Here is a 22,863-nt window from a genome sequence, read left to right on the forward strand (position 1 = left end):
TGCTACCGTGGGACTCGGGAGCAACTCTCCTCTCCTTGGTTTGAAACCCCTTCAAAAGCAGATCCTAAAACACACACAGGCTGAGATGTCTGTGACAGATACTGAATCTTGATCAGAATGAATCAAAACCCTCAAACCGAAAAAACACAATTTTTTGGCATTGGCCAGGCTGACGCCAGCCACTAAACCTCACCTGGAATTAACATCTCAGGCTGGGGATACCCTGCGAGCCTCGTGTCTTGTTACTTCTACTGCTCCACCAACCTGGGTCCCTGGCAGAAACTGGCTGAGCGCTTCCACTGACCTACATACCACCTGGGGCTTCCCCAGGGGTTCAATGGTAAAGAATCTGCCTGCCAATGCAGGAGACGCAGGAGATGAAGGTTCAGTCGCTGGGTCGGGAAGATCCCTTGGAGGAGGAAAAGACAACCCACTCCAGTATTCTTCCCTGGAAAATCCCATGGACAGAGAAGCCTGGCGGGCTATGGGATCCCATGGGTCCATGGGATCACAAAGAGTCAGACATGACTAATCAATTGAGCACAAAACATCATGCACCACCTACACCTGGCTGCCTTCAGGGTCACCCGCCCCCGGGCAGATATCTTTTCCTGCTAAACCAATCCCTTTGCCATCCTGCCCCCTCCTCTCTTACCTTCTAGCTGTGGATACAAAGTTCCAGATTTTTCTCCTGTAATTTTCTTAAAATCCCATTAAGCCCTGGAAGAACTCTTCTGTGTTTCAGTTCTAGTTGTCTGCTTATGACAACTATAACCAACTTCGGATTAAAGTTATTTATATCTGCATCTTAGGTGAAAGGATTGTGTCTAGCTTATCCTCCACTCTCCCACAATGCCTTGCACAGAGTAAAGCCTCCATCAATGTTGAAACAGTTCTGCCTTGGAATAAACTGTCATGCGCCCCACACCTACCACAGTGTTTGTTAAAATGGTGAGAGAAAACTAGAAACAGCCCAGATGCCCAGCAATAGGCATAATTAAGGGAAGTATCACATCCTTGTACTTCAGAATATTATGCAGCCAACAAAAGTAAGCTTGAAATGAATTTGTGATGGAGAGTTCTTAGGCTCTAATAATAATATTAAAAAATGCAACAAAATTTATCTTCAGCAACCCTGGCTCAAGGGCTTCCCAAGTGGCACTAGTGGTAAGGAACTCGCCTCCCAATGCCAGAGACACAGGAGATGTGGGTTCAATCCCTGGGTCAGGAAGATCCCCTGGAAGAGGAAATGGCAACCCACTCCAGTATCCTTGCCTGGGTTATCCCATGGACAGAGGTGCCTGTCGGGCTATGGTCCACGGGGTTGCAAAGAGCCAGGCACGACTGAGCCCTGGCTCCACAGCTAATAAAAATAAAGGGGCTTCCCTGGTGGTCCTTGCTTCCACTGCAGGGAGCGCGGGTTTGATCCCTGGTTTCAGAACTAAAATCCCACATGCTGCATGGCGTGGCTAAAAAAGTAAACGATAACAACAAACATAAAGACCAAAACCACAAAAAACTATGCTTCTAGAAAAGGTTGGTAAGTCTCATCATTACAAAGCCCATTCCCAGGGGGTCCAGTGGTTAGGACACCACGCTTCCACTGCAGGGGCCACAGAATCAATCCCTGGTCAGGGAACTAAGATCCCCAAAGCCTCACAGTGCAGCTCAAACAGACAAAAAACAATGTCCACATGATGAACTGGAGAGAGGGGTGTGGGCGAGTGGCAGAAGCCACATCCCACGTGACCTCAGGCCTCTCTGCTCCCGGCATGCTGTCCGTGGAGACCATGTGGTTAAGGACCATTGTCTGGTTGGTGGAATCACAGTTGGAAGTTTTTCTGTTTCCTTATTTTTCATCTCAGGCACTTTGTGAATTTTCCAGGAAGGGCAATCATTAAAATGAAAAAAGAAAGAAAGAAAGAAAGAAATTCCTTAACATTGGCTGAATTGTTTGTTGTTTCTCAGTCATCAGTCGGCTGTTCAACAGGGGTTAACTGGGAATCTGGGCATCCTGCCCCACCCCAGCCCTGCACTGGGAGCTCTGCCATCAGATGGCAAGATGCACGCTGGGCGAGGGGAAGGCAGTGGGGGACCCAGGGTGGGCTTCCCTCTGGGACCTGGGCCCCAGAGCTCAGTCTCCCAACCTGTTGTTTTTCCTTCGGAGCTGTTCTGATGTTTTCCTAACAACTTAATATGTTCCTTGCAGCCACCCCCCTGCCTCTGAAAGCTTCCTTTGAAAAGCACATTAGAATGTGCAGGCGTTTAAATTGGTTCATTGTGGCTTTAATCTCTTGTCTGATGTGTGACTTGACTGACTTCCAAAAGCTCAGCTTTTATGTATTTACAAAGCGATGAATGGGAGGAGCAGAAGCAAGCTCCCAGAGTTTCAGAGGACAGGGCATGGGGAAGCTCTAAGCACCAAAGGGCAGTGTGGTTTTGGAGACTCCTTCTTCTGGTTGGAAATGCCTAGGACCTGGGAGGCGTGGTGGGTTTGGAGACCCGGAAACACGTGGCCTTGAACACTAGGGGTCCAGCAGGGTGGGGCAGGGAGCAGAGGGGCCCCAGACCCACGAATCAGTCTCAGAAGCAGGCTTCTAACCTCGGATGGGGGACCACTAATGGTAAGCTTGGTGAAGTTGCAGGCAGAGTTCAAGAGACCAGGGTCTCTTGGCCCGTTCTGCCAAACCACTTCATTCCAGGTCAATGAAACACATAGGAATTAAGCACACGCTCCTAGCTAGGCTTGATGCTACAACCTCGGGAGCAAATAAGTGGGCGCTATCCCTGCCCCAGGAAGTTTCCAAAAGAAAAGCTACATTTGAACACGTGTAAGGGCTGCAGCCAGATTGAGGATTTGAGGGGAGGGGGATGGACTGTTACTATGCACCCCTTCTCATAATAAAGGCTTTAAACGCTGAGACTAAAAGCTAGAATTACAAGGAAACCAACCATATTAAAACATAGTCAACAAAACACTAAAAATCAGGAATTTCCTGGCAGTCCAGTGGTTAGGACTCCACGCTTTCACTGTTGAGGGCCTGGGTTCAATCCCTGGTTGGGGAACTAAGATCCCTCAAGCTGAGGGGTACAGCCAAAATAATAAATAAAATAAACAGAATTCATAAAGAAAAATTATTATAAAAATTATATTATAAATTATTATAAAATACTAAAAATTTAAAAATACTAAAAATCTAATTCATCACACACATACAATCTTATCAACACATTAAATCACAAGATCTAATAACAATGGGCCCAGTAACTACCAGGCTTTTGAAATAGTGATGGGCATAAACTACATTTCAAGATACCTACAATGACCACAATGCAACATAAAAATATATGTGACAAAGTTATAGCCAGGCTATTAGCAGAGTGGGCTCGGTTTTGGCTTGGCCTCCTGTGCAATTGAAGAGACTGCCTCAGTCAGAGGTCAGCAGCAGTTCAATCTGTTGCCTTCAATCTGTTGTTACCAAGTCCATGGACTTGGGTAACAATCCTGCCCTAAGCCTTCTCCCGGCGGACAGAAAGGACAGCCTGTTTCCTTACGAAAATTTAAGTTTGGACTTCCCTGGTGGGACAGTGGATAAGAATCTGCCTGACAGTGCAGGGGACGCAGGTTCAATCCCTGCTCTGGTTAGACTCCACATGCCTCGGAGCAACTAAGCCTGTGAACCACAGCTACTGAAACCCATGCACCTAGAGCCCGCAAGCTGCAACAAGAGAAGCCACCGCAATGAGAAGCCCTCACTTCGCAACGAAGAGCAGCCCTCTCTCGCAGCAACTAGAGAAAGCCCGAGCAAAGCAACGAAGACCCAGAGTGCCCAAAAATACTTAATTAAAATTTTTTTATTAATTATTTATTTGGCTCTGCCAGGTCTTAGTTGCGGCATGTGGGATCTAGTTCCCTGACTAGGGAATGAACCTGGGCCCCCTGCTTTGGGAGTGTGGAGTCTTAGCCGCTGGAACACCAGGGAAGCCCTGAAATTATTTTTTTTTAATAAATTAAAAATAAAAATTTCAACTTGAAAAGCAAATGTGCAGCTCCAGAAAAACCCACTCATAACTGGTTCATGGACCAAGAAGACCTCCCTCACCAGGAAGGTCACGGACTTCCCTCTGTGATCTCAATGGACTCCAATAAGCTTCTGCCCACCCCCCCATCCCTCCTGGAGGGAACCAGAGGGGGCTTCCTAAAACACCAAGCCAGCTAACCCATGCCCTGTTTATGAGATACAGAGCAGCGAGGCCTTCCGACTGATCCCCAAGCCCTGAGCCTGATCCTGTTTCCAGCCTTGCTTCCTCCCGCATCGCCTCACAGCAACCCCAGGGCAGACGCGGTTCTTCACTCCTCTCTGACACAGCCAACACCAAGACTACGACCTCTGCTCCCTCTGCTAGAAGCAAGCCCCCTCCCCAAAGCCTTGCCTTCTGTTGTGGGACCCCAGAGCATCGTGATCACCAGCTACATTTTCTGGGCAGGCCGCCTCCCCTCTTGCTGCCTTTCCACCTCCACACCCCAGTGCTAGTGAACCGAGTTACCAGCCCTTCACTAAAGTCGAGTGAAGGAACGAATAAGCCAAGGAAATGGCCCATGGAACTGGGCTGAGCAGGGCGGGAAGGCTTCCAAAATTCGACAGGGAAGGTAGGAAACAGAGCCCTGGGCTTGGAATCTGCACATTTACCCTGAACACGTTCGTCTGACTCTGGGCCTCAGCGTCCCCATCTGCACACTGTGAGTATTGAACAGCGGGTCTCTGAGGTTGTGGGTTGGAAGGGTCCTTATTACTAAGGTCTCCATGAGCCATGCCAAGTCCAGTTCTGAGCTGGGTCTAGGGACCAGCCTCCACTCTCAGACTGTCAGCCAGGTCCGGGCCCTGGCTCCCCTCTCCAACCACGGAGCCCCACCTCAGCCAGCACCCCCTTCCAGCATTTGACCCCTCTAAGGCAGGCCGAGATAAACTGCAAGCCTTGCCTTAAACTCCCAGGTCTACATGTAAACTCCAAAGGAGATGGTTCTAGCGACATTTTACAGTGGGCTTCCCTGGTGGTTCAGTGGTAAAGAATCCGCCTGCAATGCAGGAGACATGGGTTCGGTCCCTGGGTCAGGAAGATGCCCTGGAGGAAGGCATGGCAACCCACTCCAGTATTCTTGCCTGGAGAATCCCACGGGCAGAGGAGCCTGGTGGGCTACAGTCCAACGGTTGCAGAGAGTCAGAAATGACTGAAGCAACTTAGCACCCACGCGCGCCCACCTTTTATACAATCAGGGGTGGGAAGGGGGTGGACATGCTTCCTTTGTAAAGGACCAGGCAGTAAATATCTTTAGACTTTGCAGGCCACATTCAGTCTCTGCTACATATTCTTCTTTGATTTTACAGCCCCTAAAAAATGTAAGACTCTTGGGACTTCCCTGGTGGTCCAGTGGTTAAGAATCCGCCTTCCAGTGCAGGGGATGTTGGTTCGATCCCTGGTCAGGGAACTAAGATCCCACATGCCTGGGGCAACTAAGCCCACACACTGCAACTACTGAAGCCCAGGTGCCACAGTGAAGACCCAGGGCAGCCAAAAAAAAAGAAGCCCATTTCACATCACCACCAAACAGACCATCAGCCCAAGTATGGCCCATGGGCTAGTTTGCCAACCACAGTTTTAGATGCTCCAAGGCTACAACCAGCAGCTGCAGGAGCCACAGCAGCCAGCAGGCACAGTTAGCTGGTTAAGCCACCCACAGGCATGCGTCCTGGGACTGGACAGACGCTTGAGGCCCAAAGGACCTATCACTGGTCCTGGTGGCCTTGGCCTCACTTTTCAGTAGCTGTGTGACCTCTGGCCAGTCATTTAACTTCTCTGAGTCCCCACCTCCTCACTCAGAAATGGCGTGTCTGAGTCTGTTTGGGCTGCTATAATAAAATATCACAGAGTGGGTGGCTTACATAGCAGAAATGTACGTTTCACAGTTCTGGAGGCTAGAAGCCAGAGGTCAGGGTTCCAGCTTGGGCGGGAGGGTCCTCTTTCTGGTCAAAGACTTGGCGTATCTTCACAGGAGGAAGATTAGGAAGCCCTTGCAGGGACTCTTTAAAAGGGCACTAATCCCATCCTTGAGGGCTCCACCCTCACATTCTAATCATCTCCCAGATGCCCTAACTCCTAACACCATCACATTGAGGGTTAGGATTCCAGCGAGGGGTTGGGAGGGACATAAATATTCAGACCAGAGCATGGGAACAACACCTAGATCTGATGAATGACAAAACCTCCCAACCAGTGTCTGGAACACACTCCATCCTTGGAAGCAGTTCTTTTTTTACCCCCAATTCCTTTGGGTCAGGTGGAGGACATTCCTTCCTTAGGAACCTGCATCCAGACAGCGGCTCTCACACCATCCCAAGGCTGGGTGTAGGGTAGGATGCAGGTGAGTGGGCACAGACGAATACATCTGTGCATCTCCACAGCTGCTGGGTCCCAAGGATTTGTATGAACCAGGTGGGACTCTAGCCCAGAGGGTTCTGTGCCCAGTGAGGGGACCAAAGTGAGCTTTGACGGGGGGAGTGCAGGCTAAGTGGGAGGCACTGCAGTCTGAGGATACTGGGAAGACTCTGGACACACTGTGGGATGGGGAGGCTGGAGCATGAGAATCAGGGGGAGGTACTGAAGGAAGGGAGGGTGGGGGGCAAGAGCCAGACCAGAGCCACATCCAGGCTGGCCCCTGGGGGCAATCGGGAGCCAGCACACACCGGGTAGAGGTGACAAGACTGATTCTGAGGTTCAGGTGAGTCCCCTTTGCCAGAGTAGGTGCAGAATGAAAGCCTTGCCAATAGGGTCAGTGGAGGTGGATGGGGTCAATCAGAGTCAAGGTGCAGAGTTAAGCAGCTGCGGGAAGCTGAGGATGACGCGGGAAGGCCTCTGGGAGCAAGGGGAGAATTCTCATCTCCCGTGAGTTTGTCCTTCTTGGATTGGTTGAATGGACACAGGATTAAAAAAAAAAAAGGATCTATGCATTTTTCAAATATTTTGGCAAAAAAAAAAAAAATGTACTCAGGCATTCTTTAAAAAGCTGTTTCCATTTCCAAGTCCCTTCTTGGGACGCAGTCCAGCCCTGGGGTGTGGCTGCAGGCAGCAAGGGAATAGGGCTCCGGGTGTGCCTCTGGGCTGTCCCCGAGCAACCAGAGACAGGATGCAGGCCCCTTCTGGTTCAGACTGGCGCTGGTCTGCCAGAGGAGACGGTTGGAAAGGAAGCAGCCTTGGTTTTCAGCATCCCGTGTGGTTATCACAAACGACAGCCGGAAGAGAAATGATCTTTCTTCCTTGATGACAGACAAGGCAGAGCGGGGCAGACACGGAGCAGAGGAGCAGACTCAAGGCACAGCATGTGCCTAGATGGATCCCGGGTCAAAGACACCAGCCTGTGAGGTCAGTGCATCCACAGGAGGTGGACAAGACCCACACATGCGGCTAAGGACACAGCTCTCCCAGGAGTGTCCTTCAGAGGAGGGCAAGACAATACCAGAATCTGAGCTCCAAGCCTGGGCCATCATGTCAAAGGGGAGAGCTTAGTTAGAGTCCCAGGAAAAGGTCAGGGTGAATGAGGAGGCAGAAATGCTAAAGAAGTGTCTGGTGGATAGGGGGTGCTGGAAAACATGATGCGGACTTGAAAATAAAAAAGCCAACCTGGCAAGAGAAGGGCGCTGCCGTTTCTGTAATGATGAAAGGCCTATGTCATGTTAAGAACTTGTCTACAAGTCATTTGTTCGGTCCTGCTGGGTAGGTCATGCAGGAGGCTGCAGAGGTTGAGCAGCAGGGCCTCCTTTGGGACTGAGAGCTTCAGCTGATTGGGGGTGGGGGGACCTGGGAAGAGCTATACAGTCAAAGCTGTGGTTTGTCCAGTAGTCATGTACGGATATGAGAGCTGGACCATAAAGAAGACTGAGCCCCAAAGAGTTGATGCTTTCGAACTGTGCTGCTGGAGAAGACTTGAGAGTCCCTTGACAGCAAGGAGATCCAACCAGTCCATCCTAAAGGAAATCAGTCCTGAATATTCATTGGAAGGACAGATGCTGAAGCTGAAACTCCATGCTTTGGCCACCTGCAAAAAGTCGACTCATTGCAGAAGACGGATGCTGGGCAAGATTGAAAGCAGGAGGAGAAGGGGACGACAGAGGATGAGATGGTTAGATGGCATCACCAACTCAATGGACATGACTTTGAGCAAACTCTGGAGACAGTGAAGGACAAGCAATCCCGGCGTGCTGCAGTCCAGGGGGTCACAAAGAGTTGGACACGACTCAGCGACTGAACCCTGGGAAGAGCTCCCTCCCCCCCCTTCCCGTACCTTTCTCTTAGGATCTGGGGGTAGTTGTCGGGCACCTCCTCAGGACCAGGCACTCAATGGGCACAACCCTAGATAAGAACACTGAGGCTGGAGTGACCAGTCCAGAGCACAGGCCCATCAGGGCAGCACTGAGATTTGAACCTTGTTCTGTTGGATTCTAAATCCCATGCTCATCTCATCTCACTAAACCATCCTGCTTCTAAAACCAAGTCCAACTCCACTGCATGTCCAACTCCACTGCATGTCAGAGCAGCTGGCAGAACTGTCCCAGGAAGGACGGTGACTCTGATTGAGCAGGGTCCAGCTAGGCAAGGTGAATCCATTCTGAGTCCAGCTGCAAACCAGAGGGACCTGGTGACATGCAGGTGAAGGAATTAAGAAACTACCAGGAGACAGAAGGGAACTCACGTGCCATTCAGTGATCCAGACACTCTAAGAATCCTGCCCACTGCTGCTGCTGCTGCTAAGTCATTTCAGTCGTGTCCGACTCTGTGCGACCCCATAGACGGCAGCCTACCAGGCTCCCCCGTCCCTGGGATTCTCCAGGCAAGAACACTGGAGTGGATTGCCATTTCCTTCTCCAATGCATGAAAGTGAAAAGTGAAAGTGAAGTCGCTCAGTTGTGTCCGACTCTTCGCGACCCCATGGACTGCGGCCTACCAGGCTCCTCCGTCCATGGGGTTTTCCAGGCAAGAGTACTGGAGTGGGGTGCCATTGCCTTCTCCAATCCTGCCTAAGACCTAGCCAAATCCCAGTAGTGAATGCCCCTAGAGCATGACACCAGACCCCTCCCAGCAAAGAGAGGGGCAAAGTCAGGTTCCCAGAGTGAACTACTGGTTGACTATTATTTGGCTGATATTATTAGTACCATTTTATAAAGCTGGAAACTGAGACTCAGTAAAGCAAATAGCCTGCCAGTAAGTGGCGGACCCTAGATTAACAATAGTAATTGTAACAGCCCACATGTGTCTTGCGTTCTGTACATGCCTGCGTCTATGATAAAGGGCTGACAGCTATTCATTCATTTATCTTACAAAGACCAATGAGACACTTATCCCAACTTTATAAGGAAAGTGTTAGTTGCTCAGTCGTGGCTGATTCTTTCTGACCCCATGGGCTGTAGCCCACGAGGCTCCTCTGACCGTGGTATTAATATTTTCCAGGTAAGAATACTGGAGTGGGTTGCCACTTCCTTCTCCAGGGATCAAACCCAGGTCACCTGCACTGCAGGCAGCTTCTTTACCATCTGAGCCTGAGGATCAGTGAGGATCAGTGAGGATACTAAGAACAATGCCCAAAGCCAGATAGGTGTTAAATATTGAGGGCAGGACTGAAACCCAGGATGGCTGAGTCCAGAGCCTTTGTTCTTAAACACCACGGTGCCACCTAGCTTCCATGCCCCTGTCTGTAACCCCCAGAACCCCTGAGGTCATCTTCTACAAGCATCTAAGCTCTAGGAAGGTGACTGCAGCATGGAAATCTGGGCCTCTCAACTTAAGAATCTAGACCTGGAGATCCTAGACTGAGTCCTGAACTGCCGGGCAGCCCCAGTTCTGTCGTGCCCAGTCACTCTGGCCCTCTGCCAACCCAGCTGCCCCCTGGCATTCAGCTCTAGAATGCAGAAACTTCAGGATTCAGACCCGAGTAAACTCCGGCTCCCACGGCAGAATTTAGAAGCAGTCAGAGCCCAGTGTGCCTGTTCTGCCAATCAGGCCAGGGGCCCCGCCACAGACTGACCCAGAGCCCTGGCATGGGGCTCACTCCCTTTCCCGTGACACGCTCGCCTTTCCTGTTACTCATTCCGGCCCTGCCACACACAGTTTCCACCCTCACTCGCTCCCACTGCTCTCACATTCACAGATGGAATTTCAGGAAGTGAGCGGGCAGCTGGTTTTAATCCCAGAGCCTCTTCCACGTGGATTCCGGGACCTCTTTTTTGTTTACTTATTGTCAGACAATGTTGCAGAGAGGCCAGGGCGCAGAGCATCGTTCAGAGCACCAGGGTGGTCCTCGGCCCTTCTCTCTCACCTGGCATTCGTGAAAGGTGATTCTGAGAACAAGTGTGTAAAACGCATGGGCTGGAGGGACTTCCCTGGTGGCCGAATGGTTAGGAATCTGCCTGCCAATGCAGGGCTCATGGGTTCAATCCCTGGTGGGGGAAGATTCCACATGGCTGAGGGCAACTAAGCCCGCGAACCACAACTACTGAACCTGTGCACCTAGAGCCCGTGCTCTGAAATAAGAGAAGCCACCACAGTAAGAAGTCTGCACCCCACACCTAGAGAAAAGCCCACGCAGCAACAAAAACCCAGTGCAGCCATAAATAAATAAATACCAGGGGCCAGAACTCTCCACAACATCTTAATGGGTCACTAGACCAGCAATTCTCACATCATCATATTGAATCTTACAACTACCCTCCACGGTAGCTGAATCTAGAGTTGGGAACAATTACTAGGCTTTATCCCATTAGAGGTAACCACCAGCTTGGGGAGATTAGGGACTGGATGGATCAAAGCCACACAAACAGCAGGGCCCCACAATCCATCCTCGTCCAGGGCCTTGTAACTGTTAACACAAGAAACGCCATTTAGGAATAGGGTTGTGGGGTCCACTTTACAATTCTGGCCACAAAGGGGACAGGCCAAGAGTTCCCACAAAAGGGACTGCTTTCAGGACAAGTGCTCTGTCATCACTGATAAATGGTGTTTTGGTACCACTGTTCTCTGGCCCACCCCCTTTCCCAGGCAGCTGACTATGAAACAGTATTTCCAATCACTCTGAAATTAACAAAACCCAACCGCTCCATCAAAAGGCTCAGTGTGGAGGACCTAGGATTTCTACCCAAGAAATGCTGCCCCGCTAACCTGGCAACGCATGGTCAAATATGAACCTCTGGGAGGGGAGAGAATGCGCAGGGCAAGTATGAGAGAATGAGGGACAGAAGACTGGACTGCCCAGAGAGGAAAAGCGTCCCTGGGCAAACCAGCGGCTCCGAGGGGTGGAGCTTCGGATCCTCAGGCCAGGTATGATTGGCTCAAGCTGCTGGGAGGGCAGCCAATCAGAGGATGCGAACCGCAGGGCTCCCTGCGGGGTTCCTAGGGAGCATCCTACCTGCTGCTGGCAGCGCGACCAGAGGCCGGGGAGGCAGGGGCTGGCCATCAGCTGCGGGTCACAGAGCGGCGGTGGGCGGGGCATCAGGGGACTTAGTCTGGGCCTGGCAAGGACCCTGGGTGCCCCAGACCGCAGGCATGAGGATGGGCAGGCCAATCAACGCTACCTGGTCGGACTCTGATTTGGAATCAGGAACTTTAGGTAAGTTTTGGTTTTTCAGTTTTGGTGAGTCAGTTTTGGCCATACTATGGGTCGTGACCCAACCCCAGGCCTCGGCAGTGAAAACGCCAGCTGCACTCCTGAGTACCCTGTAGATGGACTCTCCAAGGGCCTAGAGAGAGGGCTCCATCTGGCCCATGGCAAGGCGCATCCCAGGTACTGCCCCAGCCTCCAAGGCCCCCTGCCTGAGAAGACCTGGCCAAGCACGTGGAGAGCTTCCAGGATGCTGTGTTGGCCCTTTGTCCTGCGCCTCCCTCCCCCTCCTTGTCCACTGGCCCAGGGCAGTGTTCCCCGTGACGGGATGGCAGTGACAGGTGCTTAAGACCCCCGCCCCCAGCCCGCTGCCCCCAGGCCTCTCTCTCATTGGCCCTGGGAATCGAGAGTCCATGCCAAGCCCGCAGCGCCTCATACCTTCTCCTCAGGTAGGAACCTTCCCTGAGGACGGGCGATTCCAACAGTTACTCCTGAACCCCCCAGACTTGCCCTGCCTTCCTGAGCAGCCCAAGGGAGCTGGTTCAACCACAATGACCACACACACTTCCTGTGGCCCTCAAACCCGAATAACACGTCAACAGACCTAAATGTCCTTTGACAGATAAATGGATGTGGATAGAGATGTGGTATATATATATATTATATCTAAATCTATATATGCCATAGGATATTACTCCATCATAAAAGAGAATGAAGTAATGCCATTTGCAGCAACATGGACCTAGAGAGATGATCATACTAAGTGAAGTAAGTCAGAGAAAGACAAATATCATATGATATGTGTTATATGTGAAATCTAAAAAATGGCACAAATGAACCTATCTACAAAACAAAAACAGACTCACAAACACAGAACAGACTTACAGTTGCCAAGAAAGAGGGTGGGGTTGGGGAGGGAGTTTGGAGTTAGCAGATGAAAACTATTATATGTAGAATGGATAAACAGTAAGGCCTTACTGTGTAGCACAGGAAACTAGATTCTACATCCTGAGATAAACCATAGTGAAAAAGAATATTAAAAATGTATATAACTGAAAAGCATATAACTGATGCCTGTGAACTGTGGTGTTGGAGAAGACGCTTGAGAGTCCCTTGGACTGCAAGGAAATTGAACCAGTCCATCCTAAAGGAAATCAGTCCTGAATATTCATTGGAAGGACTGATGATGAAGGTGAGGCCACCTGATGCGAAGAACTGACTCATTTGAAAAGACCCAATGCTGGGAAAGATTGAGGGCAGGAGGAGAGGGGGGTGACAGAGAATGAGATGATTGGATAGCATCACTGACTCGATGAATGAGAGTTTGAGTAAGCTCCAGTTGGTGATGGACAGAGTTGGTGATGAACAGGGAAGCCTAGCATGCTGCAGTCCATGGGGTGGCAAAGAGTCAGTCACGACTGAGCGACTGAACTGAACTGATATAACTGAATTGTTTAGCTGTATAACAGAAACTAACAGAACACTGCAAATCAACTACACTTCAATTAAAGAAACATATAGCTATGAAAAAACTTGTAAAAAGGAAAATTATGGCTGCAATAATATACTTTTAGAACCACCCTTATCAAGAAGGACTTCAGAAATGAGTACTTTCTACTAGGTGAAAATGTCTCTCAATTCAAAAGCACTGCATCACAATATAGGATTTCTAATTCTTGTTTGTCTTTATTAGATAAAAATTTCAAAATTTCTCAGAGAACTCTTGGTCTCTAGAGGAAACTTCCTCATATCCTAGTCTGAGGAGCTCTGCCCTGGAAGATGAAGCCAGCACTCCTTGGGGACCCTCAGGGATGAGGCTCCCACCTAACTTACAGCCCTAACTCACCAGGATGCTCCTGGTCTCTGAGCACCAGCTGCAGCACAACTGCTGAAGCTTCCTCCCATACCCCAAGACAAACCTCCATCTAGCAGACTCTTCCCTGTTCTTTCAAGAGTCAGTTCACAACCAGTAAAAAGGAGAAACCTTTCCAGCCTCCTTCTCCTGCAAAGTAACAGCTCCCTCCCCCTTCCCTTGGGTCCCGGCAGGACCCTATGCATGTTGTCAATTACAACCTGTTTACTAAACACTCTAAATTTTTCCATGTTCCCCTCCCAACAACCCCAGGAGGTAGGTAATATGATCAGTGTCATCTCACAGTGAGAAAAGCTGAGGTTTAGGAAGGCAAGCCATGGATCCAGGACAGGATCCATAAGTTTGACCTCACTGTTCGTCCTTTACTATTCAAAAAGTGAAAGTGTGAGTCGCTCAGTCATATCCAACTCTTTGGGACCCCGTGAACTGTAGCCTGATAGGCTCCTCTGTCCATGGGATTCTCCAGGCAAGAATACTGGAGTGGGTTGCCGTTCCCTTCTTCAGGGGATCTTCCTGACCCAGGGATTGAACCTGGGTCTCCTGCATTAGTGGAAGACTCTTTACTGCCTGAGCCATCAGAGAAACCCTTTTTGTTCATAACTATTGGCACAAACAAGTTCTCTGAAGGAGGGCAGGGTTGGATTCATCCTACTGATTGATTGCAGATGGGGTGACCTTTATTTTTAACAGTTTAAAAATAATTGGGAGTAAAACTGATGAACAATAAACTCATCTCTTAGAAAAGACCCTGATGCTGGGAAAGACTGAAGGCAGGAGGAGAAGGGGACAACAGAGAATGAGATGATTGGATGGCATCACCAATAAGTTTGAGCAAGCTCCAGGAGATGGTGATGGACAGGGAAGCCAGGGGTGCTGCAATCCACGGGGTCGCAAAGAGTCGGACACAACTGAGCAAATCAACAACAACAACAAACACATCCCAACTGTACAATTTGATAGTTTTAACATCAGTTCAGTCACTCAGAGTCCAACCATCTCATCCTCTGTTGTCCCCTTCTCCTCCTGCCTTCAATCTTTCCCAGCATCAGGGTCTTTTCAAATGAGTCAGTTCTTCGCATCAGGTGGCCAAAGGATTGGAGTTTCAGCTTCATCATCAGTCCTTCCAATGAATATTCAGGGCTGATTTCCTTTAGGATGGACTGGTTTGATCTCCTTGCAGTTCAAGGGACTCTTGAGAGTCTTCTGCAGCACCACAGTTCAAAAGCATCAATTCTTCAGTGCTCAGCTTTCTTTATGGTCCAACTCTCACATCCATACATGACTACTGGAAAAACCATAGCTTTGACTAAATGGACCTTTGTCGGCAAAGTAATGTCTCTACTTTTTAACATACTGTCTAGGTAAGTCATAGCTTTTCTTCCAAGGAGCAAGCGTCTTTTAATTTCATGGCTGCAGTCACCATCTACAGGAACTTTGGAGCCCAAGAAAATAGTCTCTCACTGCTTCCATTGTTTCCCCACCTATTTGCCATGAAGTGATGGGACCAGATACCATGTTAGTTTTTTGAATGTTCAGTTTTAAGCCAACTTTTTAACATATATACCTGTTAGTTTTAACATATGTACCTTTAAAACCACCATCCCAGTCAAAGATAACACACACCCATCACCATAAAAATTTCCTGATCCCATCTATTCACCCCTCCCTCCTGCCCACACCCTGTTCCAATCAGCCAACGATGTGCTTACTGTCACTAGAGGTTAGCTTGCATTTTTTAGAGATCTTTACTAAATGAAATGACATATATATATATATAGTGAGGGGGTGGGGATGTGGTTCTGGCTTCTTCAACTCAGCACAGTTACTTTGAAATTCATCCATGCTGTTGCCTCGTATCAACCGTCCATTCCTTTCCATTGCTAAGTAACACTCCATAGCACGTGGAGACTCGCCCACCGACTGTTTTTGTTCTTACCAATAAAGCTGCTCTGAACACATGTGTAAGGACATACTCTTTCTGTTGCAAAAATACCTAGGAGTGGAGTGACTGGATCTGATGGCACGTACCTGTGTACGTTTTTAAGGAGCTGTCACACTATTTGCCAAAGCGGCCACACCACTCTTCACTCCCACCAGCAGTGTGTGAGAGTTCTCGTTCCCACAGAGCCCTCGATGGTCAGTCTTTTTCATCTTAGCCCTTTTAACCGGCCGTGATGATATCTCCTCGTGGTTTTAATTTGCAGTCCCAAACAGCAAACTATCTGATTGCCTTTTGTGTTTGTTCTTTAGGACAGCGGTTCCCAACCTTTTTAGTGCCAGGAACCAGTCTCATGGAAGAGAGTTTTTCCATGGACCTGGGTGAGGGGTGGTTTGGGGATAATTCTTATAAGGCGCTCTCCACCTAGATTCCTTGCACTTGCATAGGTTTGAGCTCCTATGAGAATCTAACACCTCTGATCTGACAGGAGGCGGAACTCAGGCGGGATTGGGAGTGATTGGGGAGCAACTGTAAACACAGGTGAAGCTTGCTGGCCCTGCCACTCACTTCCTGCTGTGCTGTCGGTTCCTAACAGGCCGTGGAGCAGTAGGGTCCATGGCCTAGGGGTTGGGGATCCCTGCTTCAGGACAACTTCCTAAGCTCCAGACTGCACGCAGCACTTCCCAGGTACCTCCTCCTTTAAGACTCCTGTGTGCCCAGCGCTGGGCCCGCTGGCTGGAGGCTGAAGGAGTAAGGAGTTGAGTGATGGGGAGACACTAGCCAACAAGAACCTGCTCCAATTTCAAGGGCGCTGCCAGCTGACTCCTAAACCAACAACCAAGAGTGTGGGAAAACATATAAACAGAGTCCTTCACGTGTGCATGGGGCTCTCAGAGCACCCCCAAAGCGGTTCCATGGGCCCCTAATGCTTCTGTGGGTCCCTGGTTCAAAAGGAACCTGGGCGTCTGCTCAACAACTCGTGTGGCTGCCATGGGGTCTCTTAGCATCAGGGATGGAAATCAACAACTGCCACCAAACTCTCAGGCTGCTGTTCTCATCTGAACGTGAACTGTGTCTGGGACTGGCCCCTGATCATCTTGATCACTGCTGTCTTGATCAGGGCACTTGAGATAAACATTCACACAGAGTCAGTGCTCACAACTATACATGAGCAGATACATAAATCTAGAAAATATCAAGATTAATATTTACCACCATTGGCACTTAGTAGGTGATTTATAATTGCTAGTTCTGTTCTTTTTTATTAGAAGGAAGAAGTGTGGAGCCAGAGGGGCATCTCTCTAGCCTTATTTGGTTCTTGATATATACATGCTTCAGGTTCAGGGATGGGGGGAGGGTGGACATCAGCACACACTGCTAACCCCCTAATCAGAGCCTTCCTTCAGGCCACGGCTGGGGACAGAGCGGGCCCCAGGATGGGATTAGGGAGCCCTGGGTCCAGTGCTGGCTCCACCACTCAGCGGCTCCCAAACTCCAGCCTTCCTGTTGCTCAAGCAAAGGCAAGAACTGTCACCTGACTTGTATCCCATCAGAGATGTGGGAGCTTGAAAAACTGAAAAGTTGTTTTGAACACATCCAGTTCACCTCCAGACCTTTTTTTTTTTTTTTTTTTAACAGAATAGCAGTTAGGAAGGAGAAATATATGCTGCCAAGAAGCCCTGCTTTATTCTAATGCACAGAACTGTAATAATGATCCTCAGGCAACCTGCAGGCTAATTGTACCAAGTTACCATGTTACAGCGCATAATAGCCAGGGGCTGTAATAACCAATTGTGAAGCGGGCCTAGCATATTGGAGTCAGTGCTACACTGTTCCAAGCTCCAAGCTACAGTTCCAACCTGTAATAACCAGAGACCTTAATAAGAGCTGCCTCTTTGTGCCAGGCCATGTTCTAAAACATGCAATGTGTTAGAAAGAAATAGCCTACCAGGAAGGTACTATTATAGGCCCCATAGTGTAGATAAGCTCCAATACTTCGAAAACTCCAGTACTTTGGCCACTTGATGGGAAGAACTGACTCACTGGAAAAGGCCCTGATGCTGGGAAAGATTGAAGGCAGGAGAAGAAGGGGAAGACAGAGGATATGATGGTGGGATGGCATCACCGACTCGATGGACATGAGTTTGAGCAAGCTCCGGGAGTTGGTGATGGACAGGGAAGCCTGGCGTGCTGCAGTCCATGGGATTGCAAAGAGTCGGACACAAACTGAGTGACTGAACTGAACTGATTGTAGATAAGGGCTTCCCTGATAGCTCAGTTGGTAAAGAATCCGCCTGAAAAGCGGGAGACCCCAGTTCGATTATTGGGTCGGGAAGATGCCCTAGAGAAGGGATAGGCTACCCACTCCAGTATTCTTGGGTTTCCCTTGTGACTTAAGCTGGTAAAGAACCCACCTGCAAGCACAGAGATGTTAAATCCTTTCTCCAAAGCATGCAGAGCAGGATTGAAACTTGAGCAGCTTGGCTTCAGAGCCTTCCCATACCACCTTTCTTAAAAACAATTTTATTTTATACTGGAATATAGTTGATTAACAATGTTGTGTTAGTTTCAGATGTACAGAAAAGTGATTCAATTATACATATGCATGTGTCTATTCTTTTTCAAGTTCTTTTCCCAATTAGATTATTAGAGAATATTGAGCAGAGTTCTCTGTGCTATACAGTAGGTCCTTATTGGTGTGTTGTTTTTTTTTTTAAAAAGCAGTGTATACTTGTTCATCCCAAACTCCCAGTCTACCCACCCCCGCACAGAGCCTTCCCTTTATCCACAGCGCCTTGCCTGGAGACAAGTGGTCAGCAGCCGCCTCGTCAGGGCCTTGGAGCTCATTAGATGATAGTAAGAAACAGCTGCGACTGGATGGCAGATGAAAGGGCTGTGACATATACTATACAGCTCACCCCACTGTTCTCAAATACCGCCTAAGCACGCGTTCACATCTGGGCCAGGCCTGTGGCCCAATCGGCTAAGCTGAGTTTTGCCGCCCACCGCCGCCCCTCCTTGCACCTGCAGCCCTTGATACACAGCGCCAACCAGCACACCCGGCTCCACGATTGTTGATGTTTGTCTTTCCATTAGACTGCTGCTCTCAAGGGCGGAGGCCGTGTCTCACCTGCTCTGCATACCCAGGGCTGGAGCACAGACAGCAGGGAGAAGGATAACAATGACGCTTACTAAGTGAGCCTGGCACTAACTTTCTTGGAAAAGCAAGGCTGGCTCCCATGGGGCCGGGCCAGGATAGGGAGTTCCTGAAACTGTCCCAAGAAGCCTAGCGACAGACATCTCTAGGAGCCAGTGAAAAGCACTGCGGAAACCTCCCTGCATTCCACCACGTAATAACCGGACCACTTCTTGGGAATCCTCTTATCTAGCTGTGCCATTTTACAGATGCGGAGACTGAGGCTTAGAGAAGGAGAGACCCACCCAAGATCTTGCCGTAGCTCAGTGGCAGAATTTTTTTTTTTTTTTTTAAATATTATTTTATTAGTTGGAGGCCAATCACTTTACAATCAGTGGCAGAATTATGGCCAAGACGCATCTTGGTATAAAAACATCCTGGGCCTCTGAAGGAAGACATTACATTTCTTCAAAATAACCCACAGATAAGAAACAATCAGCTCTTATATTTACAGACAATTCATTTTCAACAAGTGTGCCTGGACAATTCAGTGGGGAAAGAATAGTCTTTTTAACGAATGGTGCTGGGACAAATGGATATCCACATGCAAAAGAATGAATTTGAATCGCTACCTCACACTATATACAAAAATTAACTCAAAATAGATCAAAGGCCACACTGTAACAGCCCAAACTATAAACTCACAGAAAGAAACATAGGTGTAAATGTTCATGACCTTGGATTAGGCAATGGTTTCATAGATGTGACACCAAAAGTACAAATAACAAAAGAAAAAAAATAGACAACCTGGACTTTATCAAAATTTTAAACTTTTGTGTTTCAAAGGATGCCATTTAGAAAGTGAAATGACAACCCACAGAATGGAAGGAAATTTTTGCAAACCATATGCTAGAAAGACAAAAAACCGAATTAGGAAACGGGTGAAAAATCTGAACAGACATTTCTTCAAAGAAGATGTACATATAAATAGTCAATAAGCAGATCAAAAGTTTCTCAATATTATTAGATATCAGAGAAATGCAAATTCAAGCCAAAATGAGATACCATTCACCCCGATAACAATGGCTATAATCAAAAAGACAGACAATAACAAAGTATACGTGAAGATGCCTAAAGTGGAACACAACTGCTGGTAAGAACGCAAAAGTATAGCCACTTTGGAAAACAGCCTGGTAGTTTCTCAAATGATTAAACATGGAGTTAGCATATGATCCAGCAATTCCACTCCTAGGTATACTCCCAAGAGAAATGAAAATATATGTCCACCCAAAAACTTGTACACAAATGTTCATAAGAACCAAAAAAGTAGAAACATCTCATATGTTCATCAACTTACAAATGGATAAATGTGTTATATTCACACCAAGGAATATTACTCAGTAATAAAAAAGAATAGTGTAGTGATGGGGCTACAGCATACAGGAACCTTGAAAATATGATGCTAAATCAAAGAAGCCAATCACAAAGGACCACATATTGTATATTTCCACTTATATGAAATGTGTAGAACTGGCAGGTCTGTAGAGACAGAAAGAAAATGAGTCCAGCCTAGGGCTGAAGTTGGGTGGCTGGGGGCATGGGCAAACTGGGGCTTGTATAGGTTTTGGGGGGGAGGTAATAAAGATATTCTAAAGATGATTGTGGTGATGTTTGTACAGATTTGTGAATATACTAAGAGGCATCAAATTGTGCACTTCAAATGTACCCATTTAAACTGTATATTTTGAGTTATATATCAATAAAACGGTTTCTTTTCTTAAAGAAACAATCATGACTTCCCTTCTGGTCAAGAGGTTAAGAATCTGCCTGCTACAGAAAACAACAAGATTCTGTAAAGCAATTATCCTTCAATAAAAACATAAATTTTTTTAAAAATGGTGAAATTCATTAAAATAAAAAAAGGATCCACCAGCCACTGCAGGGGACACAGGTTTGATCCCTGATCCTGGAAGATTCCACATGCTGAGGAGTAGTTAAGCCCATATGCCACAACTAGAGAAAGCCTGTGCAGCAATGAAGACCCAACCCAGGCAAAAATAACAAAGTAAATTTAAAATAAATAAAGCCAACCTTTAAAAAAAAAGAAATGCAATGCTTTAAAAAAAAAAAAAAAAGACGCTGTGTCAGAGAGGCAGGCGGGGGGAGCCTGAACAGCTCAGGATTCAAAGGGGTGCGCCAACCTCAGTGTGGGCACTAGGAGTGGTGAGGGTCTGTCTGTGAGCAAGGGAGGCGCAGGCTCTGGTCAGCGACAGACTCACAGGCAACAGAGGGCAGCCTGCCACCAATTATCTGGACACGATGCTGCCCTGCAAAGGCTCCTAGCAACCTGGCACCGTCGCTCACCTGCTAGGAAATACCCTGTGAAGTGCCGTTTGCCCTCAGGCATTGTATTTATTGGAAACCTGCTCTTCCACAAAGAAACCAGAGTTCGGATCCAAGGATCTTTTCCTCCTAGCAGCTGCCTGCAAGTGCAAACATCTGATGAGGGTGTCTGTCCCCAACGTGGTCCCCACGGGCCCCCCTAGCAAAGCCCCCAGTCACGCACCACAGCCAGGGCTGTTTGGTGGGTGACCAGAGCTCTGCCGGCTGCCCCCTGTCCCCACCCCGGGTGGTCCGCGACCCTACGATTGCCCTGGGTGTCAAGGTCCTCGCGAGTCTTGACCGTTGGATGCCAAAGGAGGCCCCTGTGCGTTGGGGAAGATGTCACCCAGAGTTCCCATGAATAAGGCTACCTGCTGGGTGCCAGGCGCTGGGCAGACGTGGTGCATCAATTACCCACCAACCCCCAAGGAAGGGGCGACCGTGTGACCTCACAGATGGGGAAACTGAGGCTCAGAGCGGCCGGCTCTCAGGCTCAGGCCAGACAGCTACTGAGGTGGGAGCAAGCCCAGGCCTGTGGGGCCCCGGCGGCTGTGCCATGCTGCAGTGACCCGCAAAAGGAGGAAGTGAGTCAGGAAGGCGAAAGGAGTGGGGGTTCCTCTTTGAGTCAGAACAGGATGGCCCATCCCACACTCGACTGATTTGGAGGCGGGGGTGGGGGTGAACCCCAGTGGGTCAGACCGACGAGGCGCCGAGCCCAGGCCGGGCCCTCTGAGCATGCCTGAGACGGAGCACAAGCCAAGAGCTGGGCCTGGCTTGCGGGGGCTTTGATGGGCCTGGTGATGGGCCAGGCCTCTCTGTGTAGGCTTGAAACGAATCAGATCAGTCAGGGACACCAACCAGGCTGCAGGAGCCTGACCTGGGCTTCCAGGAACTGGCCGAGAAAAACCCAGCTCTCTCTGGCTTATCCCTCTTTGCATCCCCCACTCCATCCACCTGTGGCTGATGATGAAGGGTGTGCCCTCAAAGGATCCCAGTGAGCAGGCAGAAAGGGAGGCGACCATGTCATCTCACCCAGAACCACACCCGGGTCCTCTCTGCTCCAGGGGTCGGGAAATGCTCAATTCATTTAAAGATAAATCTGGTTTCAACACCTGCTCTACACCAGACACTGTGGTCGGCGCTGATGATCAGAGCGGTGAATAGAACCGAGCAGATCCTGCACCCTTAGGTGACCTAACAGCTCAGGCTGGAAGGTGGGCACAGTGTTCAGAGTGTTCTCAACACACGAGGTCTCCCTCCTGCCCACTTCTCCCCCCTAATCTCTACAGCACAGCATTTCTCAGCCTGCGACCCTCTGAAATCCACTGGCTCACTTCCCAAATGTCCCGCAAGTAGCACTCACTAAATTCACTTTTCAAAATGTCTCTGTGGACCAGAGGTTTTAACCTGCCTCTCCCAACAACCCCAGGTTTCCCCAGTGGCTCAGTGATAAAGATGCCACCTGCAATGCAGGAGATGCAGGAGACATAGGTTTGATTCCTGGGTCGGGAAGATCCCCTGGAGAAGAAAATGGCAACCCACTCCAGAATTCTTGCTGGGAAATCCCATGGACAGAGGAGCCTGCCAGGCTAAAGTTCATGGGGTCACAAAGGGTCGAACACAACTGAGCGACTAAGCATGCAACCCCAACAGCAGGTAGGACCCCTGAGTTGGGCTATGTAGGCTCCGTGGGCCCCTAAAATTTCACACAGCATTTTGTGTTTATGTTTGTTCTCCTGGCAAGATCTACAGGTCCCATCAGCTTCCCAAAGTTCCCTGACTAGGGCTACACCCAGCCCCTGGTGTTAATTATTAACATTTCTCCTTGTAAATGACCCAGAATATTCCCTGGGGAGGATGTCACAAACTTTCCTTAACCATCGCCATTT

The 22,863-nt window shown here is 48.9% G+C and overlaps 1 protein-coding gene across 3 annotated transcripts in view; it reads right to left on the minus strand.

The window, feature by feature from the left end:
• SYNE3 (spectrin repeat containing nuclear envelope family member 3) overlaps window positions 1-22,863 on the minus strand; it is a 106,301-nt gene that overhangs the window by 63,028 nt on the left and 20,410 nt on the right. The window lies entirely within an intron of this gene.

This window comes from Muntiacus reevesi, chromosome 15 (genome assembly GCF_963930625.1).
Source record: "Muntiacus reevesi chromosome 15, mMunRee1.1, whole genome shotgun sequence".
Classification (NCBI taxonomy): Eukaryota; Metazoa; Chordata; class Mammalia; order Artiodactyla; family Cervidae; genus Muntiacus; species Muntiacus reevesi.